Below are 21,054 nucleotides of genomic sequence, written 5' to 3' on the forward strand. Positions count from 1 at the left end.
CAATTTCTAGCTGGGAAGTTGACATGTACAAACACAAGTAATGAGTGCTTATAGGAGAGGAACAATTTAATCATGTATTTTTCAAGTCCATCCAAGTGGCAGACATAGAGGTCCTGGTCAACAGCCAATTCCAACTTTTTCCTTGGTTCCTAAACAGGCTGGTAAAGAAATCATGATTGGAGTAAGCCTACCATAGCAATTGAATTCCCCTTTCAGAGTGATTATCTGGTGCTTGCTGTGTGACTCAGTTCTGACCAAAAAGACTCAAGAGGAAAAAGAGATCTTCTTAGTGAAAAGGAGAAGAGTGGGAATAAAAAGGTCATTGCTCCTGTAGTTTTCCCCACAGCATGTACAATATCTTGTGAGTGGATGAGGTTTGTAATGACAATAGCCAATTTAAGAACCTAAAGAGTTGGCCAAGACTACAAGATGAGAAAAAAAAAGATGGACATTTCCTGAATCTTTATCACAACATTAAATTATTTCTACTCAAAAACCATAAATATCTATACTCTTTAAGCTACTACTTGTTAAGTTCTCTAGAAGAAAATGAAACAGTGTTCATTAAATATCAACCTGCAGGAGGCATTTTGACTTTGTTTTCTCATTTAGAATTCATGGCAAAATTCTGAAGTCAGTATCATTAGCTACATTTGGCATATAAAGATATTTTTTAAACTCCTGAAATTTAAGTAACATTGTCCAAAACACAAAGCTATTATTTAGAAGTGCAAGGATCTGAACCTGTGTTTTCTGATACCAGATTTTTGGGTTATCACGTCATTGCTCGGTGCCACAACTGTTCACAAATGAAATAAATGTACTAAATCTTCTGTGTGTTTGCAGAGAGAGAGAGAGAGAGAGAGTGTGTGTGTGTGTGTGTAATTAATCTGATCATTTGAGCCCACATATGATTGACAATTTGACTTCTATAAAAATTATTTTTAGTGTTACAAAGGCCCTGTTTCTGTCTCTCAGGGAATAGCTTACTTCACAGCCAATGTGTTATTACTCAGTTTTTTAAAGGCAATTAATGAAGAACAGCAGGTATCTGTTCTATCCTAGGTGCACATCTGATTTTTAAGTCAAGCTGACATCTAAACATATGATCTGTGATATCCTCTACTAGGAAAACTCTTTTACACAATTTTCCAAGGATGTATTTTTCAGGAAATAAATTATTTGGAAGAAGAAGGAGCTGATTTCAAAAGATTATTTTATTATATAACCTAATCCCTAGTATTTATGTCCTTTTATCCCTTTCGAATTTAAATCAGCACACAAAGCACAGTAAAAACATTCATAATTTGCTTTTTATTGGCATTTTTAATAAGGTGGAAAGAATGTTAGCCTAGAGCCAGCAGGGGGTGTGCTGACTAGTAGGAAGAAAAAAATGTAGAGCAGATTTGAAGCAGCCGTGTGAGAAACTTTGTAGGCTGCTGAATTCTTGTTTATTTGTGGGAAAGTGGGGAAAGGATGCAGAAGGCACCAAAGCACAAAAACAAATCAAAAACAGAAGAACAAATCTGCTGATGATGTTTTTAAAATTGTTGTTTATATCTTTGATGTTACATTTACTAAGAAATCACACAAGACCTAGAATAATTATTTATAACCCAAAATATTGAATACAAATTGTTATCTTATTTTTACTGTTATTTTTTAAATACGCCACCTGCCTCTTTCAATGGAAAACTTCTCGATTTTAGCCCTGCAAACATACTAGTTTAATTAGACTTAGGCTGTGCATATTAGTAGATCATGATGTAGCACTGAAAACAAAAGGCATTCAAACAGCAGAGAAACTTGCTGTGTGGTCAATATACTTTTATTTTTCCTTTTGCATGAAGGAAAATTTATTTTAAAGGGTAAGTAATATATAAAATGACCTAATACATCTTTAATTAAAAATGGCTAAAATAGGGAGGTTTTCAAGAGTCAGTTATATGATATCATTTAAGTGGAGCATATCTTGGTTCAATTTGTACAAGATTTTTTGTAAATCTGGCAATGTATAACTAAATGCTAGGAGTACACGTACCTGTGTTCAAACTTCATGCAATTTAAGAAAGGGATTGGTATACAAGAAAAAAAGAAAAACATGACATACTCAAGAAGTCAGCAAACCCTGTCCTACAGGCCCAAACTTGTCAGCTGCTTACTTTTGTAAGTTCGTAAGCTTGAATGATCACTACATTTTTTAATAGTTGAAAAGAATCAAGAAAAGAATAACATCTGTGACACATGAAAATTACATAAAATTCAAATTCAAATTCAAATCCACCATAAATTGTGGTTTTTTTTAACACTACCATGCTACTTTGTTTGTGTTATCTAATCTACAGCTGCTTTTGCACCACAATTGTGAAGTTCAGAAGTTACCACAGAACTATGTGATCTGCAGAGAATCGCTTGAACCCAGAAGGCAGAGGTTGCAGGAGGTGGAGGTTGCAGTCAGCCTAGATCGAGATGGCACCTCTGCACTCCAGCCTAGGTGATGGAATGAGACTGTCTCCGAAAAAAAAAAAAAAAAAAGATCTGACCCATAAAGCCTAAATTATTTACTATCTGACTCTGCAGAAAAGGTTTGTTGACCTCTGATAGAGTCTAGTAAGTGTATCCTACTAGAATAAGATACAACGTATAGAAGGACTATACAATAGGGGGCATGATGGTTCATTCATCCATTCAGGATTATTATTATTTTTTATTTTATCAAGACCTTTTGATGTGCCAGATACTGTGGGATAAGACTAACAACACTATCTCTGAAATCTTAGAAAATACAGGCTGTATATGTAGATTTAGTGATGCCTATTAAAGTGGGTTGAAACCATTTCTGCTCACCAACTTGCACTTGAGACTTCAAATTATTACCCATCTCACTTCCCTTAAAAATATAGAATAAACATCATGCAGTGCTTATCATTTCTCTGATAGCTTAGGATTACTGATTATCGATCAGTCTTTATTACCTTCCAAAAAATTCTGACAGCTCCATATCACTGCATGTTTTTGTGAATACTTATATTTTAGTATTGTGACATATTTTCAAACTTACAGAAAAGTTGTAAAAACAGTATAAAGAACTCCCATTGTCATTTTACTTTTAGCTTTTTTTTTTTGTTTCCGAGACGGAGTCTCACTCTGTTGCCCAGGCTGGAGTTCAGTGGCACAATCTCAGCTCACTGCAACCTCCACCTGCCCAGTTCATGCCGTTCTCCTGCCTCAGCCTCCTGAGTAGCTGGGACTACAGGCACCCACCACCACGCCTAGCTAATTTTTTGTATTTTTAGTACAGACGGGGTTTCATTGTGTTAGCCAGGATGGTCTCGATTTCCTGACCTCGTGATGCGCCTGCCTTGGTCTCCCAAAGTGCTGGGATTACAGGCGTGAGCCACTGCGCCTGGCCCCTTTTAGCATTTTTTAAACATTTTGTCCTATTTTCTTGGTATTTATCAATCTGTCTGTCTGTCTCTGACCAAAAATCTCTACGGTTTATCTATGTCTCCAACTCGCCCCATACCTGGATCAACACAACGAAAGTGTGTCCGGAATTGGGGGGTTCTTGGTCTCACTGACTTCAAGAATGAAGCCACAGACCCTCGCGGTGAGTGTTACAGCTCTTAAGGTGGCGCCTTTAGAGTTTGTTCCTTCTGATGTTCAGATGTGTTCAGAGTTTCTTCCTTCTGGTGGGTACGTGGTCTCGCTGGCTCAGGAGTGAAGCTGCAGACCTTCGCGGTGTTACAGCTCTTAAGGCAGCACGTCTGGAGTTGTTCGTTCCTCCAGGTGGGCTCATGGTCTCGCTGGCTTCAGGAGTGAAGCTGCAGCCCTTCCCGGTGAGTGTTACAGCTCATAAAAGCAGTGTGGACCCAAAGAGTAATCAGTAGCAAGATTTATTGCAAAGAGCGAAAGAACACAGCTTCCACAGCATGGAAGGGGACCCAGGTTGCCACTGCTGGCTGGGGCAGCCTGCTTTTATTCTCTTTTCTGGCCCCACCCACATTCTGCTGATTGGTAGAGCCCAGTGGCCTGTTTTGACAGGGCGCTGATTGGTGCGTTTACAATCCCTGAGCTAGATACAAAGGTTCTCCTCATCCCCATCAGATTAGTTAGGTACAGAGTATGGAAACAAAGGTTCTCCAAGGCCCCACCAGAGCAGCTAGATACAGAGTGTCCATTGGTGCACTCACAAACCCTGAGCTAGACACAGGGTGCTGATTGGTGTGTTTACAAACCTTGAGCTAGACATAAAGGTTCTCCAAGGCCCCACCAGACTCAGGAGCCTAGCTGGTTTCACCCAGTGGATCCCACACCAGGGCTGCAGGTGGAGCTGCCTGCCCGTCCTGCACCCTGCACCTGCACTCCTCAGCCCTTGGGCGGTCTATGGGACTGGGTGCCGTGGAGCAGGGGACGGCGCTCGTCAGGGAGGCTAGGGCTGCACAGGAACCCACAAAGGCGGGGGAAGACTCAGGCATGGCGGGCTGTAGTCCCGAGGCCTGCCCTGCGGGAAGGCAGCTAAGGCCCAGCGAGAAATCGAGCACAGCGCCGCTGGGCTGGCACTGCTGGGGGACCCAGTACACCCTCCGCAGCCGCTGGCCCGGGTGCTAAGTCCCTCATTGCCCAGGGCCAGCCGGCTGCTCTGAGTGAGGGGCCCTCCAAGCCCACGCCCACGCCCATTCGGAACTCCAGCTGGCCCGCAAGCGCCTCACGCAGCCCTGGTTCCCGCTCTCCCTCCACACCTCCCTGCAAGCTGAGGGAGTGGGCTCCGGCCTTGGCCAGCCCAGAAAGGGGCTCCCACAGTGCAGCGGTGGGCTGAAGGGCTCCTCAAGTGCCACCTAAGTGGGAGCCCAGGCAGATGAGGCGCCGAGAGCGAGCGAGGGCTGTGAAGACTTCCAGCACTCTGTCACCTCTCGAAAGCACGGAAAGTGGACAAACAGAAGAAAAACTATGAAGGCTCATGAAAACTCATGATTTAGTAAGTTGTGTCCTTGTCACACAACTAATTACAATTACATGACAAGGAGAACAACTCCAGTGCAGTAGGAATGTGATCACACCTCGAAGAGGACTCCACCTCATCTTGGGGTCAGGAAAGACTCCTAGAAAAAATGACTTATGTGGTGGGCTGAGAGACAGGAGGAGGATGGTGTGCTTGTGTGGTTAGTTGACTTCAGGATGGAAACAATGACTAGAAGGAAGACAACCAGGATTACTGTGACCACCAGGTGGGTAGGTGATTTAGCTAAGAGCCAGACTATGTAAGTGTGAACGGTTTGATATTGTATATATTGTTGAAGAAAGAAACCGATATTGGAGAATTTGTTTGTTTTAAGGAGGGGAGTGGCTAGTGGTTTCATATTTTATAGTTGTTTGGCTCCAAAAGTCAGTCAGGTCATTTCTAATCAGATAGACAAATTCTCATAGATGCTTTAGTAATTACAGTGAGATAATGTGTTGCTTCTCCACTCAACATATGTTTTTACTTTAGGTGTTTCTAACACTTTACTCAAAGAAGCAACAGCTTATGGATTTGAGATTTCCTATTCAGAGTATTGGGCATATGCTTTTCACCTCACTTGACATATATGATATAGAAGGCAAATTATATAAATTATTTGTATCTGTAAAATGGGATGGCAAGAAATCACAAAGTGTTGTGAAAATCAGAGGTGAGGTAAATGAAATGCAATGCCTAGTGCCTGCAGCACTCATTAAATAGTTACTGTTACTGATAATTAGGTGGCACTAAATATGACACCTTAACACCCAGCAAGTCTTCGTCGGGAATATTTTGTTGCCTCTCTCATAGCAAAGCTTTGTAAGTGTGGCAAGATCATAGTCATTGTCTCTATTGATGATAATTATGGGCAGGGCACAGTAGCTCATGCCTGTAATCACAACACCTTGAGAAGCAGAGGTGGGGGCATCACTTGAAGCCAGGAGTTTGAGACCAGCCTGGGCAATACAGCAAGGCCTTGTCTATACAAAATAATAATAATAAAAATAATTAGCCAGGTGACGTGGCACACACCTGTAGTCCCAGCTACTCTGGAGGCTGAGGTGGGAGGATCACTTGAGCACAGGAGCTCTAGGTTGAAGTTAGCTATGATTACGCCACTGCCCTTCAGCCTCAAGACAGAGGGAGAACTTGTCTCTAAAAAAAATAAAAACAAACCAACAAAAAAATCACACTCCCTCGGGGAAACAAGACATTTAGAATGTGGCCAGTGCACATTTTCTACATGTTTTACATGTGCCTGGCAACTTGTTTCTAGTGGACAATGATGATGTATTTTCTGAAAAATTAATAGCAAGTTTCAGAAACTAAATTGCAATGCCTCACAGTAAAGACAATTTTTTGTCAATACAACCAAAAGGAATAGGCACAATAAAGCCATAAAAATTTATCAGAGGAAAAAGATGGAGCACTTATTTATTTAAAGAAGACTAGAAAAAAAGCAAAATGTTGTAGCTCTGATTTTTGTTAAATGATTAGAGATGGAGAAAGATCAGAATTGTAGGTGCTGAATTTCAAAGTTTTGTGCTAAATTTACTAGACAAATATTTATCAAGGAAATTCTATATTTATACCTTGCCGACTCTATCCCCACTTCCTATGAATAGCATTCTTTCTTTGGTATGACATTATTTCTAGTTTAGGAAAGAAACATCTCCTGTGTATAACCCCAGGAAGCATTTGTTTATAGCAGTAATGAAGATGGAGAAACTTCAGTTGGTTTCTTAGAAATCTTTTTGCTATACTCTTGGGATTACATATAAAATGTTATTTTCATCTTTTTCTTGTTTGTCAGAACATCTGATTAATTGATTTAAAAATCCATATACTGGTTGTCTAGCAGATTTTCACTGGGTAAAAATGAGAACTAAATTCAGCCTGAGTCTAGGAATTACCAGTGTGCAATTTCAGATTTATGGGATTGAATACGATTCAATTAGATTTTGGGAAAAGAGTATACATAAATAAAATATGTATCCAATTTAATTTTAATCAAACTTTTCATATGGGGGAATTTAATAATTTCAGCTCACCATTTTTGAACCATTTGCATAACTCTGTACTGACATTTGTTCTGCCATTAAACAGAAAATAAAGCATTCCCAGATCAAATGGGTTAGAGGCAAATATGGGAAGATGATAACATCATTTAATAATGTGTCATAACAAAAAGGAAATCAAAGACTTTGGTAACTTCTGTTTAATTCACAGAAGATCACATTTCTCCACTTGGACTGATTTAAGAATTCAGGTTAGTTGACTGCTATTAGCAAGACTTGCAATTATGGCATGCAGGCACATCCTCTTCTGTTCACTTGAGTTATTTCTGTATAGCAGTAGATCATGAGGACATGGACAAAGGCATTGCACTTCCTTTCTCCTTGAGCAATTTCCATTGATGTCTGTGATGCTGATACTGAATTACAGAATCCCGAGGATTCTGTATTGTTATAGTTCTAAACCTTTTGCTGTGGAGGTTAGACTGTGGATAGGAAGAGTCAAACAAGAACAAGTTACACAGTTTCTCTGGCTAGAAAATGAACAATACATGCTTCCTGTCCTTATGATGTTCCCATATGTGGATGGTGAAGCAGGCACCAAGATGACTAAGCTAGAGCAACAAGATTTGGTGAATCCAGAGCTGATGAATAACAGTTTATCTGGCATGGAAGCAAAGGAGGAAATTCCAGGGAAGGCAAAGGCCCAAATTTGTGAACCTGTCTGCCATGTGCTGGGGAAAATTGAAGCCTTCCAATAAACTAGAATGAATGTTGTATGTATGGGAAGCCTATGGAGTCAATGAGAAGAATAATTAGTGAATGTGTCCATGTTCTCTATATTTTACATGGGTCAGAAGGAAGGATTGAGTGCAGAAGATAAAATGTCAATCTGAAGTGGGGTCATTTTCATATTTAGGCATAAACAAGAATATAGACATTACTATTAAAGTGTAGAAATAAAAAATATGATGATATGTTTAAGTGTCATAACTTCTAACTATCTGCCATCATATTTTTGGTTTACTCTCCTTCAAATAGACTTAAGCATAAGTGTAGCCTAGAAGAGAGCAAGACCCAATATTTGGTTAGTTCAGGGAGTGACTTACAAGCAAAGCAGTTCCAACCATGACCAATTTCTTACATTTCTAAAGCAACCCAAGTAGCAATACTGGCAAAATATGACTGAATTTGCAAAAAATCAAGTCACTTCTTTGGAAAGATGTTAAACTCCAAAGATCAATGTACAGACCTTTCCACTTAGCTTGCAACAAGATAAAATATTCTTTTGACATGAAATGGCTTAGGACAAATGCTTTAACAAAAGAACTGATTAAACACTACTATTACTAAAGCCCCACATAGTGAATGCACTTAAAGTGTTCTAAATAGGCTGAGCATTGACGTGTTAAAGGATTATATTGAGTGTCACCATATACAGAGGAAAGTCTCCTTCAAAACCTACTACAGGGTATAATGGACTACACATGTTGTTGTAAACAAATTGGCAAGATTCGAGGTTTTTTCTGGATTCTAGCATCTTTAAAAAGAGAATGTCTGTTGTTTTATAAAAGCATTTATTTACATCTTTATCAGGCATCCTCCAGTCCCAAATGTGAGAGGTTAGGGCAATCTGTGGATTGGGGTGGCTTTCTCTTCTGAGTCACTCCCAGACTAGGGAAGTGACTCAGAAGAGTCACTGAGTGGGGGAAACAGAGAACCAGGGATGGCTCTGTAGCTCTGACCTAACTTAAAGCTCCAGATTGGTCTGACCTTTTCTCACTTTGCGATTCAGACCTGAAAAAAATGAGGCCGAAGTTGGCTCATCTTCCTCCCTTGGAAATATTCTAAGGAGATGAACCACATCCTGTCCTATCTCCCCCAAACCATACCTCAACACAGGGGCTTGTTTCATTGGTACAAGAATAAGTTGTCTTTCTTTTGCTAGAAAGCTCACAACTTTAAACCCTACAAAAAATGAATGAATTATAATCTAGAACTTCAGATATCTGTATCATAATAGTTGGATATGCTTATAGAGTATGATATGATCTTTTGCAGCAAAATCTCACTTTGTACTCCACAAATACATACAATTATTATTTGAAAGTTCAGTTAATTAGTTTAAAAAACAATCTGTAGAAATATCAGTGTCTTCTGGGGAGGAAATCATTACGTGCATGTCAAGATTTGCCAAAATTTTAATACTTTGTTACCCTATGTCACTTTTGTGAAGTGATTATGGGGATATTTTTCTAAATATAGAGTTTATCATAAGGAAGTTTTGTTAACAATAGAATCTTAAAAGTGCACAAGGATATTCATTTCAATTTTGTTTTTAAAAGTGAAAAAACATTGGCTGGATGTGGTGGCTTATGCTTGTAATCCCAGAACTTTGGGAATCTGAGGTAGGCAAATCACTTGAGGCTTGAAGTTTGAGACCAGCTTGGCCAACATGGTGGAACCTCGTCTCTACTAAAAATACAAAAATTAGCTGGGTGTGGTGGTAGGCACCTGTAATCCAGGTATGTGGGAGGCTGAGGCACGAGGATCACTTGAACCAAGGAGGTGGAGGTTGCAGTGAGCCGAGATTGCAGTGAGCCACTGCACTCCACCCTGGGCAACAGAGCAAGACTCCATGTCGAGGAAGAAAGGAAGGAAGGAAAGAGAGAGAGAGAGAGAGAAAGAAAGAGAGAGAGAGATATAAAGAAGAAAGAAAAGAGAAAGAGTAAAAGAAAGAGAAAGAAAAAGAAGAAAGGAAGAGAGAAGAAAGAAAGAGAGAAATAAGAAAAGAGAAAGTAAAAGAGAGAGAAAGAAAAAGAAGAAAGAAAACAAAAAGCAAGAGAGAAAGAAAGAAGGAAGGAAGGAAAGAATGGAAAGAAAGAAAGAAGGAAAGAAAGAAAGAAGAAGGTAAAAAATATAAATAGCCTCTATTCAATATCACAGGTTGGCCAATACATTTTGCATGTATGTGCAATGAAATCTTACACAACTGCTGTCATTCCTAATTGTGAATAAAACGTAAACTTAAAAATTGTATGACATGCTAAGGGAAACAGCATACAATCTGAATTCAAAATGTAATAAAAATGTACCTGTTCTATATGTACATGGAAAATAATAAAATAGAATAAACAAATGCCTAAATAAATATGCTAGTATAGAAGCATTGTGGGATTTTTCTTTAAAATTTTTTTAATTTAGTGCCATTACATCCATCTTTAAAAAGGTAACTTAAAAATGTAGCAATGAAGGTCATAGAGCAAAAGAAAGTCACTGATGATGACTAAATGAATTACAATGTTGACATTCTAATTACCACCAGTTAATGATATGAAATCAGTTTATAAATTAGATAACCTCTTGTGAGAACTGAGAGGTAGAAGTGGGATTTCATCGCATGCTTCTGGTGAAGAATCTCACAGCAACAATGTGTGGCCAAGGGATATACCTAATGCTAGATGACGAGTTAGTGGGTGCAGCACACCAGCATGGCACATGTATACATATGTAACTAACCTGCACATTGCACACATGTACCCTAAAACCTAAAGTATAATAATAATAAAGAAAGAAAGAAAAAAAACAATTTATCAGAAACTTAAAAAAAAAAAAAAAGAGAAGAAAAATGAGGAACTCAATAAGGTTGGCTTTCTGTTGTGTGCCAGGCACACGTGGGTTTGGCTTTGCCTCCTTCATGTGCACTCTAGATTTACTAACAGTGGTGAACATGAGGTGCTTTACTTGCTGATCTAGTATGTTGCATATCGCTTCCTTAATTTCCTTCTTCTATAACATGAGGGAGTTAGCTCAATAATTTAAAGGACAACCTCAGCTCTTAGTGGTATTTGATATTAGCATAGCCCTGTACATAATGCTAAAAGGATTTAGTAGATTTCATCACAATGAATGCCTTTGACAGAAAAACATGGTAGCTAACTGGAGGTCATGGGCCTGTCTTAGTGCTATAGAGGAGGATGAATCTGTCTGCATAGTGGATAGAGGGATTCCTCATACAGACAGGGCCAAATGAGGCTGAGGGAAAATAACCAGCCTGAAAGTTTCAGAAATGTGATCTGAAGTCTTGGCAACTCCACTGAGTGTCCTTAGGCAATTTATCTGCCTGCTATTGGCCTCAAATGCCCCATCTGTAAGAAGAGTCTAAAAATAGCTTCATCACCTTTTTTTGCAGGGCTTCCTGAATGAAATAAGGTACCTGTAAGTCCTTTAAAAAATACTAGCAGTTAATGAAGTGCTAAATACCCAACAGGTTTATTTGCTCTCAATTTCAGCATTTGCTGTAGTGAGATTACTGCCAGTCATTCACTGTTGAAAATTTCAAATGGTATGATCATTTTAAAAAGCAATCCCACAATGTGTATTTGGAGTCCTGAAAACGTCACTTAACTTTGACCCAGCAATACCAATTTCAAGGATCAATTCTAATGAAAATACACTAGAAACATATCCATACCAAAGTTGTATTTATATGAAAATAATTTTAAAGACAGACAAATGCTCAAAAATAGCAGTTTGATTAAGTAAATTAAGACATGATAGAGTAGAACATGACAGTCATTAACAATGTTTACAAAGCTGTTACAAATCCTTCTCTATATTAAGAAGAAAATCAAAGCATAACTGATCTATGCAGTATATGTGCATAGTTGTGCAAAATATATACACATTAAATATGTAAGCATTTGTCCTTAAGTGATGGGATTTTTCTAGTTTGAATTTTCCATATTATCTATGATTATTATATATTATTTTATAAACAGAAAAATATTTTTCAAAACAAATCAGAAAGGGTCAATTGTCACCAGCTACCAAAAGGCTGAATGGCCAATGTGGTATACTTACCAAGAACAATATTGTTCATATCATCTTATTTGTTCCTTTTATAAATGTCACATGTGCATAATGTATTTAAGACATTGTGAGCACAGATTGGTTGATTATTTTTTATTTCCATTTGGGTTATTTTTAAAAGAAGGATAGCCAGTAAGAGATTAAAATTCTCAGGACAAGTGGGATACATTAAGATCTAAGATATATTATTTCAGTTTTAAGCAATCTTTTTTTTCTTAATGTGTGAAAGAACTGGAAAAGAAAGAGTGTGAACTGAGTGTTCCAAACAACAGCATTGCCTGTTAAAAAAAAATCTAAATGTATCACAGTGTGAATTAAGAAATAAAAAAAGGAGTGAGACAAAATTACTGCATTAAAAACAAAACAAAAGAGCCTCCATCTGTCTTGCTCTTCACGCCCCAACCCCCCAAACAAACAGTGTTATTTTTATTACTTCAATTAGTCTTTTGATAATGTGGTCACTAAATTGTAGTTTGAGGCGTGGTGTTCTTGTCATTTTTGCATTTGGAGGTTTCCCTAAATTCACTCACACTTAACCTTTGCAAATTTCTTTTAAGGAAGAAAAAACAGAACAAAACACTAACCATGACTCCCTTCCCCCCAAAGGCCTGCAATTTGACATTCTAAATATATCTAGAAGATGTGTTTAGTTGCAGTGACTTCTTAAGGACATCGAGTTTCCTGGGGCGCGTCCATTTTATTTCAGACAAACCTTATCTGGAGAGTGTAAAATCTGAAGCATTCATGAGACTGAAGCTGGTTTAACTGCTTTCAGTTTACAGATTGCATCCATTGTTTTAACTCCTTCACAGGTAAGAATAGAAAGGAATGAGATGTAATGGTTTGGATCAAGGCGGCCCATATACAAAAGGCTAGCTCTGGGCTGGGCATGGTGGCTCATGCTTGTAATCCCAGCACTTTGGGAGGCTGAGGCGGGTGGATCACGAGGTCAGGAGTTCAAGATAGCCTGTCCAAGATGGTGAAACCCCGTCTCTACTAAAAATACAAAAAATTAGCCAGATGTGGTGGCAGGAGCCTGTAATCCCAGCTGCTCGGGAGACTGAGGCAGGAGAATCGCTTGAACTCAGAGGGTGGAGGTTGCAATGAGCCGAGATCACGCCACTGCACTCCAGCCTGGGTGACAGAGTGAGACTACGTGTAAAAAAAAGAAAAAAAAAATTGGCTAACTCTGCTAATTATTGCTGTCTTACTTGGAAAGAATTGCCTCCTTGTGTGTCTAATATCCCTGTGAGTTAAAGGGGTGAATATTGATTACACTGGTTGGTAGATTACATGAGTTAACACATGAAACAATGTCTGGCAGAGAATGGATGCTCAGTATATGAATGTTCTTCTTATTCTATATGAAGATATTTTTAAGTAAAATAAAAAATTAAATACATGGGGTCAGACCTGTGCTTTCAAGATTTTAACCTGGCAGGAAAATGAAAGCTGCATTACCACGGGAGGGATTTGTTGCTAAGAGAGAAGTTGAGACATTTTAAATGATCCATACATGAGCTAATAAATACCAGAGGGGAGCTAATATTTACAGGGTGCATTTGAAAGGGTATTACAATTCATAAGCTCGGGAAGGAATTAGTCAGCTGTCACTCAGAAATGAAAAAGAGTAGAGTGATTTGAAAGATCCAGCCTTACAATATCGGAAGAACAGATACCCCTGAAATTCTAAAGTCTAGTAGATAAAATTGAAAGAGCTTTGAGATACAGGGACTAATTTTAACTTAGCTTCTTGATAGAGATCGGATAGGTATGGCATTCATACCTGTTGCTAAACAAGATGCTGCAGAAGGCAAAGATAATTAAGACTATAGCTTTTCAATAAACTATCTTTAGTCTCAAGAGAGCCCCTTCCAATGGAAAGGGAATAAGAAAGAATGGGGAATAAGAAACAAATGTAACAGATCAGATAATACTAGCTTTTCAAGAACTGTGAGAATAGTCAAAAAGAATAGAATGTCTCAAGAAGGCATTGACATTAAATTAATTGGCATTAAATAGACAAATAAAGCTGCTCATTTTTTGGAAGAATTGTAAAGAAATTTGGAACTTGAGTTAAATGATAAACTCTTTGAGGCTAAAAACATGTCTTAAGCTTTTCAACTTTCTCTAAGAGCTGTATAGCACCCAAGAAAGAGTATATAGTTCTCAGTACTGACTTCAAGTATGTCCAAAGAGGAAAATAGAAAAGCAAGCATACTACATAGGGTGGAACCCAGGCGCCTTGGAGAAAAATATGCTGCATAGTCATAATTAAGTTTAGTCAGAAAAATCTTATCTGACCCAGGACAGGAGGCCCTCCCAATCCACTCAGCGAAGATGCAGATGTCTGTGGACCTGTGCCGCTCCCTGCTGCTTCTTTCTCCTTTCTGAATGAGATATGTGTGCTTATTATGGTTATTCTCTGTCTGCCCCACATTATAATTTGAGTATTGGGGGCGTAAAATGATTTGTCTTTTTGGATTATACGTGTCTTTTCTAAGACAAGACTCTTTCAATCTGAAGAAGAAACTACAAAACATCACCCTGAGATGTCAGATTTTGAGCTTTATGCCCCGGATGAATGGAGACTGAGGGTTGTTCCACTTGTTGAGGAATGAGCATGTTACATGTGTGAAAAGAAGGGAGTACAGAAATGTTCAGTGAGCAGAAGGGTAGATTGCGGCAAAGACAGTGTGCTCACCCAGCACCCCACGGGTTACACCACACTCCCCAGCCCTTCTGTAATTATCCAGGGAACTATAGGAGGAAATAGCAAGTTTTCCTTCTGGACTGAAGTGCCCAAAAGCTGGCATATAACTTTTTCAGCTTTTTCTCTCTGCCACTGTATAGGAAGGTTGTGGGTCTGGATGGTGCAGCTCCAAGACAGTAAATGATCCATCAGCCTGGAAACACCCACCAGCTTCCCTTGTTTTCCTGAATTAGGCAAATAACAAAAGCAAGAAATAAACTGTGGGTTATTTGTTTTGTAGCAGTCACTTAATCTATCTTGATTATTACATAGGCTATCTGGTGTAAAGGATAAATAGGGGGAAGGCCACTAGGATGGTACTTCCAGAAACTTTGTCTTTCTACTCTTTTCAAGAAGAAATATTCAAATCTTTATCAAGTGAGACAACTCAAAGTATATTTAGCCAGGACATCAAAGTCAAACTCAGATCTCAGGGCCATGTGCAGTTGTCTGTACTTTGGATATGGACATAGATATTTCAGAAACCAGTAAAACAAAGAGACAAAGTTATATGAGCCACACTTACTCAAACTACGACAGTGGAGGTAGGGATAAGAAAGCTACAGAGAAGAATCTAAAAATATTTGCAATGATTTTTATGTGTCCTTATCTTCTCCTCTCCTGGTGAAATGAAAGATTTGAGTATGTATTTTTCCCAAATTTAAAAATAATCCCTTCACTTATTTTCTGGTTCATTTCACTTTCTCAGGAACTCTGACATATGGCTTAGCCCCCTTTTTTCCCCCTTTTTCCTGGATCCTCTCTTTCAGATTTTAAATCAGGTTTTGTCAAAAAAATCTTCTCTGATGCAGGACAAGCCACTCAGTGAGGGGGTTTCTGTGGGCCTGTGCTACTGCCTGCTCCATTCTTCTCCTTTCTGAATGAGACTTGGGTGCTTACTGTAGTTACCCCATGTCTATTTCACATTACAATGGCTAAACCTTTAGAGTCTGAAACATATATTAACTTGTCTTCAAGTCCCCATCCAACTGTGATACCCTTTCTCCTGTCCTTCATAGAAGAACATAAGAAACTCCCCATATTTAGCATCTAGATGTCTTTACTTCCCATTCACAGATCTACTCTTGGCAAGCCATCAAAAAAAGTGGCTCTACCTATGAAGTCATCAATGCCTCCATGACAGTAATATCACTGAACACATCTAATCCTCTGCATCCTTGGCTCTCATAAGCATTTGACACGCTCTCATTATTTTTTAAATCATTCTTTCTTCTTGGATTCTATGGGCTATTCATTTACTCCTGATTTACTGACAGCTGCTTTTTATCATTTGTTTTCTGCTGCTTAGACTTTCATGTTTGGAGTTTTTCAAACTCGATTTTAAGTTTTTTAAATTTGATTTTAAGTTTCAATTTTATTTTATTTTATTTATTTATTTATTTATTTTTATGTATAGTCTTTCTCTCAGGGAATTCTTATACTCCCATGGTTTCAATGATGAAAATTATATTCAAAGCCAAGACCTCTCCTTCTAGATCCAGACACACATATTCAGCTGTCTTTCCAATGTCTCCATTCAGATGCTGCAGGGAGACCTGAAACTCAGTGTATCACAAATATCTTAACTTTGGTGTTGCCTACTGTGGGAAAAAAAAAAATGCCCTACTGAATTTTCCAATCCAGAATCTCCTCCACTCCCTCTTTTCCAAAAACATTCTCTCAATTCTAAGTCTTATATATTTCCAAATACCACTGGTTATTTTTTGTCTCCTCTTATACTCCTTAGTCTGTACCAACATAATAATTTACATGTAGCTTTCCTTGCCAGGTACTTCTGTATATTGCATCCATAGTGATCTATGAAAACATAATTCTGAACTTTTAATTCACCTAGTACAAACTTGTCAATGATTTTCTATTACTGTCATGAAAAATATAAACCCTTAACATGACCTCCCAGGCCTCAAATAAGCTGATCCTGCTTCTCTCTCTGGTATTTTTTTATTTCATCCCTAATTCTTTTTACACATCATAATTTTGATTTTGATATCCTCTTTCATATGGACTTTTTATATATTATTCAGAACAGAATGACTAAATTTGCCTGATGGCAACGTATCTTTCACATGTCCCATTTATATTCTATTCCCAACGTCCTTGACTATATTAGAATCCATTTACTTTTTTGGTAACACTCACCACAGTTGTAATTATTTAATCATTGGTATATTTTTGAGGCATACATATTTTTTTCTCTTGACTGTGAGTGCCATGTGACTGAGAACCCCATTTGTCCTTCAGCAGCAGATCTTTAGTCCCTAGGATGGTGCTCGCCACAAAATTGGCTCTCAATAAAAAGCTGTTGACTTATCAAGGGACACATTTGTTCCTTCACTTTAAAATCATTAAGGAATACATAAAAGTAGACATATGGAGAACAAACTGTCACAATCAAATCACCATTGAATATATCTGTCCATCCTTTTGATTGACAGAAATTGTGGTGAATGAGAAGAACATTTTCTTGCTCTTCTCTCAGGACTTCTGTCACCTTGCTGATGGCCAGTGATGGAAGACCAGGAAGGATCCTGCCAGCCTGAATTGAGGCTGAAAGAAAAGGAATCCTGGAGCAGGTGGCACTGAACAAGATGGCTCTGGCCACGTCTAAAACTTGGGGGTGAAAAGGATCCCTGAGACTCCTTTAGGATCTGGCATGTGATAAGAATCCTCATCAGGATTTGGACCAAAGTGATAAACAGAGATTAAGAGCTTGCATTGGAACAGTACTTTTCCCAGTTAATTGCTCCTCTAGATAAGAAGCATGTTGGGTAAAAACAAAAGCACTTGCCACTAACATTAACTAATAACTGGTACCCAGTTATTAGTTCTAAGCTGTTGCATGAATGATCTCATTTACTCTTTACAGAAATCCTATTGAGTAGCTGGTACTTTTATACTATTTTTATACATGTAGAAAATAAGGCATGGGGAATTAATTAACATGCCCAGTAACTCCCAGTTTAAAGGTAGTAGGACCTCCATTTCAACCCAGGAAGTCTGCATGCAGAACCTGCATCTTAAACCACTGTGCATTTCACTAAAGAACCAAAGAGCAGTGTTTGGCCATTCTATTCAGGATTTTAATCTTTTAATTTTTTATTGATTAATATTTTTTTAGAGACAGGGCCTTGCTCTGTCACCAGGCTATAGTGCGGTGGTGTAATCATAACTCACTGTAGCCTTGAATTCCTGGGCTCAAGTGATCCTCCCGCCTCAACCTTTGGAGTAGCTGGGACTACAGGCACGTGCTACCATGCCTGGTTAATATTTTCATTTTTATTTTTGTAAATAGGGGGCCTTGCTTTATTGCCCAGGCTGATCTCAAACTCCTGGCTTCAAAGGATCCTCTTACCTCAGCCTCCCAAAGTGCCGAGATTACATGCATGAGCTACTGCACCCAGCTCTATTCAAATTTTATGTAAACTTGGTGAGATAAATCCTGGTGAAAATATTTTGTTGTAAATTTTGCCTCATTCTGTAACATGATCCTTCAATTGTTTTCTGTTCTCCATACAGGAAAATCTTCAAGCGTTTGGTTCAATATGGAAAATATTATTTTCAGAAATCAAGTGTATCCACTCAGCTTTACATTTAAAAAGTACATTATATTATTTTCCAGTGCAGTTACCTGTGGTGTGGTTTTGGCACATCATATTTCTTTTCTAAAGTTTTCAAAGATGCACATATTTGATAAGCCTCTAATTTATTCTTAGGTTTGCAATGGGAGAAATCAGACTTCATTGTCAGTAAAAGCTAAGTGTAGAGATCCTCCTAAGTGGGAGAAAAGAATAACTTGGTATGTCATACTGGGAAATAGCTAAATGGATTTTTGATTAAATTTTTAAAATTTTTATGTGAATGAAGCAGAAAGATTTTAAGGCTTGGAGGTAAATCTTCTAGCACATCAAAGTTTTAAAAAATAAAGCCCCATTAATGCTCTTTTTTCAATGATGGTATGATGTGATTTAGTGTGTCGGAAGTCACACATTGACCCCAAATATATCCACATTAGACTGCACACGGTGTTCAAAATTCTGACATTTTTAAAATAATTCTTTCAAGTTTTGTTGATATCTCTAGTTAAATTGCAAATAGTCTGCCTAAAGAAATAAGTTTATGCCAAAACTACTCATTAGCACATTAATATCACAATTTCTCAGATACTGTCTAGCAAGACAGGGTTGAGAATAGTATTGTAAGGGACAGGAGAGGAGCAATGGATGAGGTTCTAGTGCTTTGAGCAGACATAATGGGCTGTCTGGATAAAACAAAGGCCAGAACTGGGCTGACGAATACCTTCAGAATGAAGGAGGGCAACAGAAACAGAGCAGGGGCATGCAAAGAGAAGTCTGGCCAAGACATAAAATTAGTTCATTTGCTTTCTCGATGTTATCTAGCACTCACTATGACCTGGCTAAGTACCCTGTTGTATTATGGTATCTCCGAAGAGTTTTGAGAAAAATTGAGAGCCCTTGATTATTTTTCTATCTACTACTTATATATGAGTGCTTTGAGATCACAGTCAAAGGTGGACAAGACGTCAGAGCTGGACAAGCCCATAGGGTCCACTTACATAGAGTATGCTGAACTTGTGAGCATAAACGATGTTTAGGGGTGACTTCTTCCTCTTTGAAGATTCAGATTTTCCATCTGATATGGGTCCTGGAAATCTGTATTTTTGATAAATATCTCATGTGCTTCTCATAATCAGTCAAGTTCAGAAAACCCCAGTCATTCAACAGATCAGAAAACAGCCCTGGACAGGAGAAGGAACATGCCCAAAATAACATTATGATGAGATTCTTGCTGAGTTAAAAATCTAAAAATCTCAACTGAAAATGCATGTTCTATTCACTACCCTAAGCCTTTCCCAGCTGTGCTTTGATTTATCTAGTTATAAAACTGGCCTGATGCTTTTTCCCTTTTTTGTGATTTCTAATGTAAGCTGCAGCCCTGGATAAATCAGATGAGAAGGGTGGGGAGGAAAGATTAGATTGCTCTGGTGTTAACCTTTTAATTAAATCAATGGCTTGTACTTCTAATAAAAGGAGCGTTAAAGTGGAAAATGGAAGAGAACTACTATGACATATTAAATGCCCTCATTTGTGGGGAGCGCTGAAAACATAAGCGCCGGGAAGCGGGAATTCGTCCATTTGGATGGAGGAGTCCAGAGGATAGAACTCTGTGGGGCTCTGGATTGTTAGAAACAATACACAGGCCTACAGATGCTTCTGCAGTGCTCCGTTCATCTCCAGAGAACACCTATTAGCAAGTTGGAGCAGGCCCAGGAAAGCAAGCTGCCTTGTTATTAATGGCAAATGAACCGTGGATGATGCTGATAGAGAGCCTCTGTCCATCTGACCCAGGTTCTCCACTCCACATCATTCTGTTTATGGTATTGTTTTTGGAATTATATTCAGGCTGGGTCAGAGGTCTGCTTCCCTGGTTCTAGAAATGGCTGGTAGCCAAAGTGCTTTTGTATTGAGAACTAATTGGAGGTGAGGCGAGGTGATGTGGTCAGCTTTTGGAGCTAGTGCAAAGGAAAATGTCTAGAGAACCTATTTTTGACTGCCTTGGCGCCTAAATTGGCCACTGGAACGGGGAGCTGCTCCGAGTGGTCAATAAGTAGATTCCTAATGTATCACACCTGAGACCAAGTTGGTGCCAGCTATTATGGACTTTATTATAGAAAGGGGATGTTTTTCACCATCATACAGTTCAGTTCCCTTTACCCACCCAACACTTCCTGTTTATGGAAGGCAACATGTCGCAGTATAAAAAATGGACGAGTTCAGGTGAGACAGTCTTTGGTTTGAATACCAGATCTGTTCCATTTTACATATGTGATTTATTACTTAAACTCCCTGGGCTTTATTGTTCGCATCTATCAATGGAGGATAATATTTTTTCCTACTTTTTAAAATAGAAATTTCTTTAAATTAATATGTTATTTTCTAGCAGATAAAATTGTTAGCTTATACATTCTTTGAGCAAATATTTCTGTCCTCAACAGCCTCACTTATTCATTGCTGTAACCAGAATTAACTATGAGACTTGGTAGGGGAAATAAACTTAATATATATGTTTAAGTGAATGGATGAATTAATAATTATAAAATGACACTGGGTGCATTTAAATTCTCCACAAATCCTTAATAGCCTACTTATTCTTGCAGTTAATGTCTCTAACATTTGTTCAACTTTGGCTTTTTTTAAACTTACACTTCCTGAGCACAACCTATATGCCAAATCCTGTATGATTTGCTGAAGGAAACTTCAGATGAACGAATCACAATGCAAGCCCTCAAAAAGTAAGAGCCTACATAGATTTACACTAAAATAAATAATAATTTAAATATAAGGTATTGCTTTTGATTGAGGAGAAAATAGAAT

Source organism: Pongo pygmaeus, chromosome 11 (genome assembly GCF_028885625.2).
Source record: "Pongo pygmaeus isolate AG05252 chromosome 11, NHGRI_mPonPyg2-v2.0_pri, whole genome shotgun sequence".
NCBI lineage: Eukaryota > Metazoa > Chordata > Mammalia > Primates > Hominidae > Pongo > Pongo pygmaeus.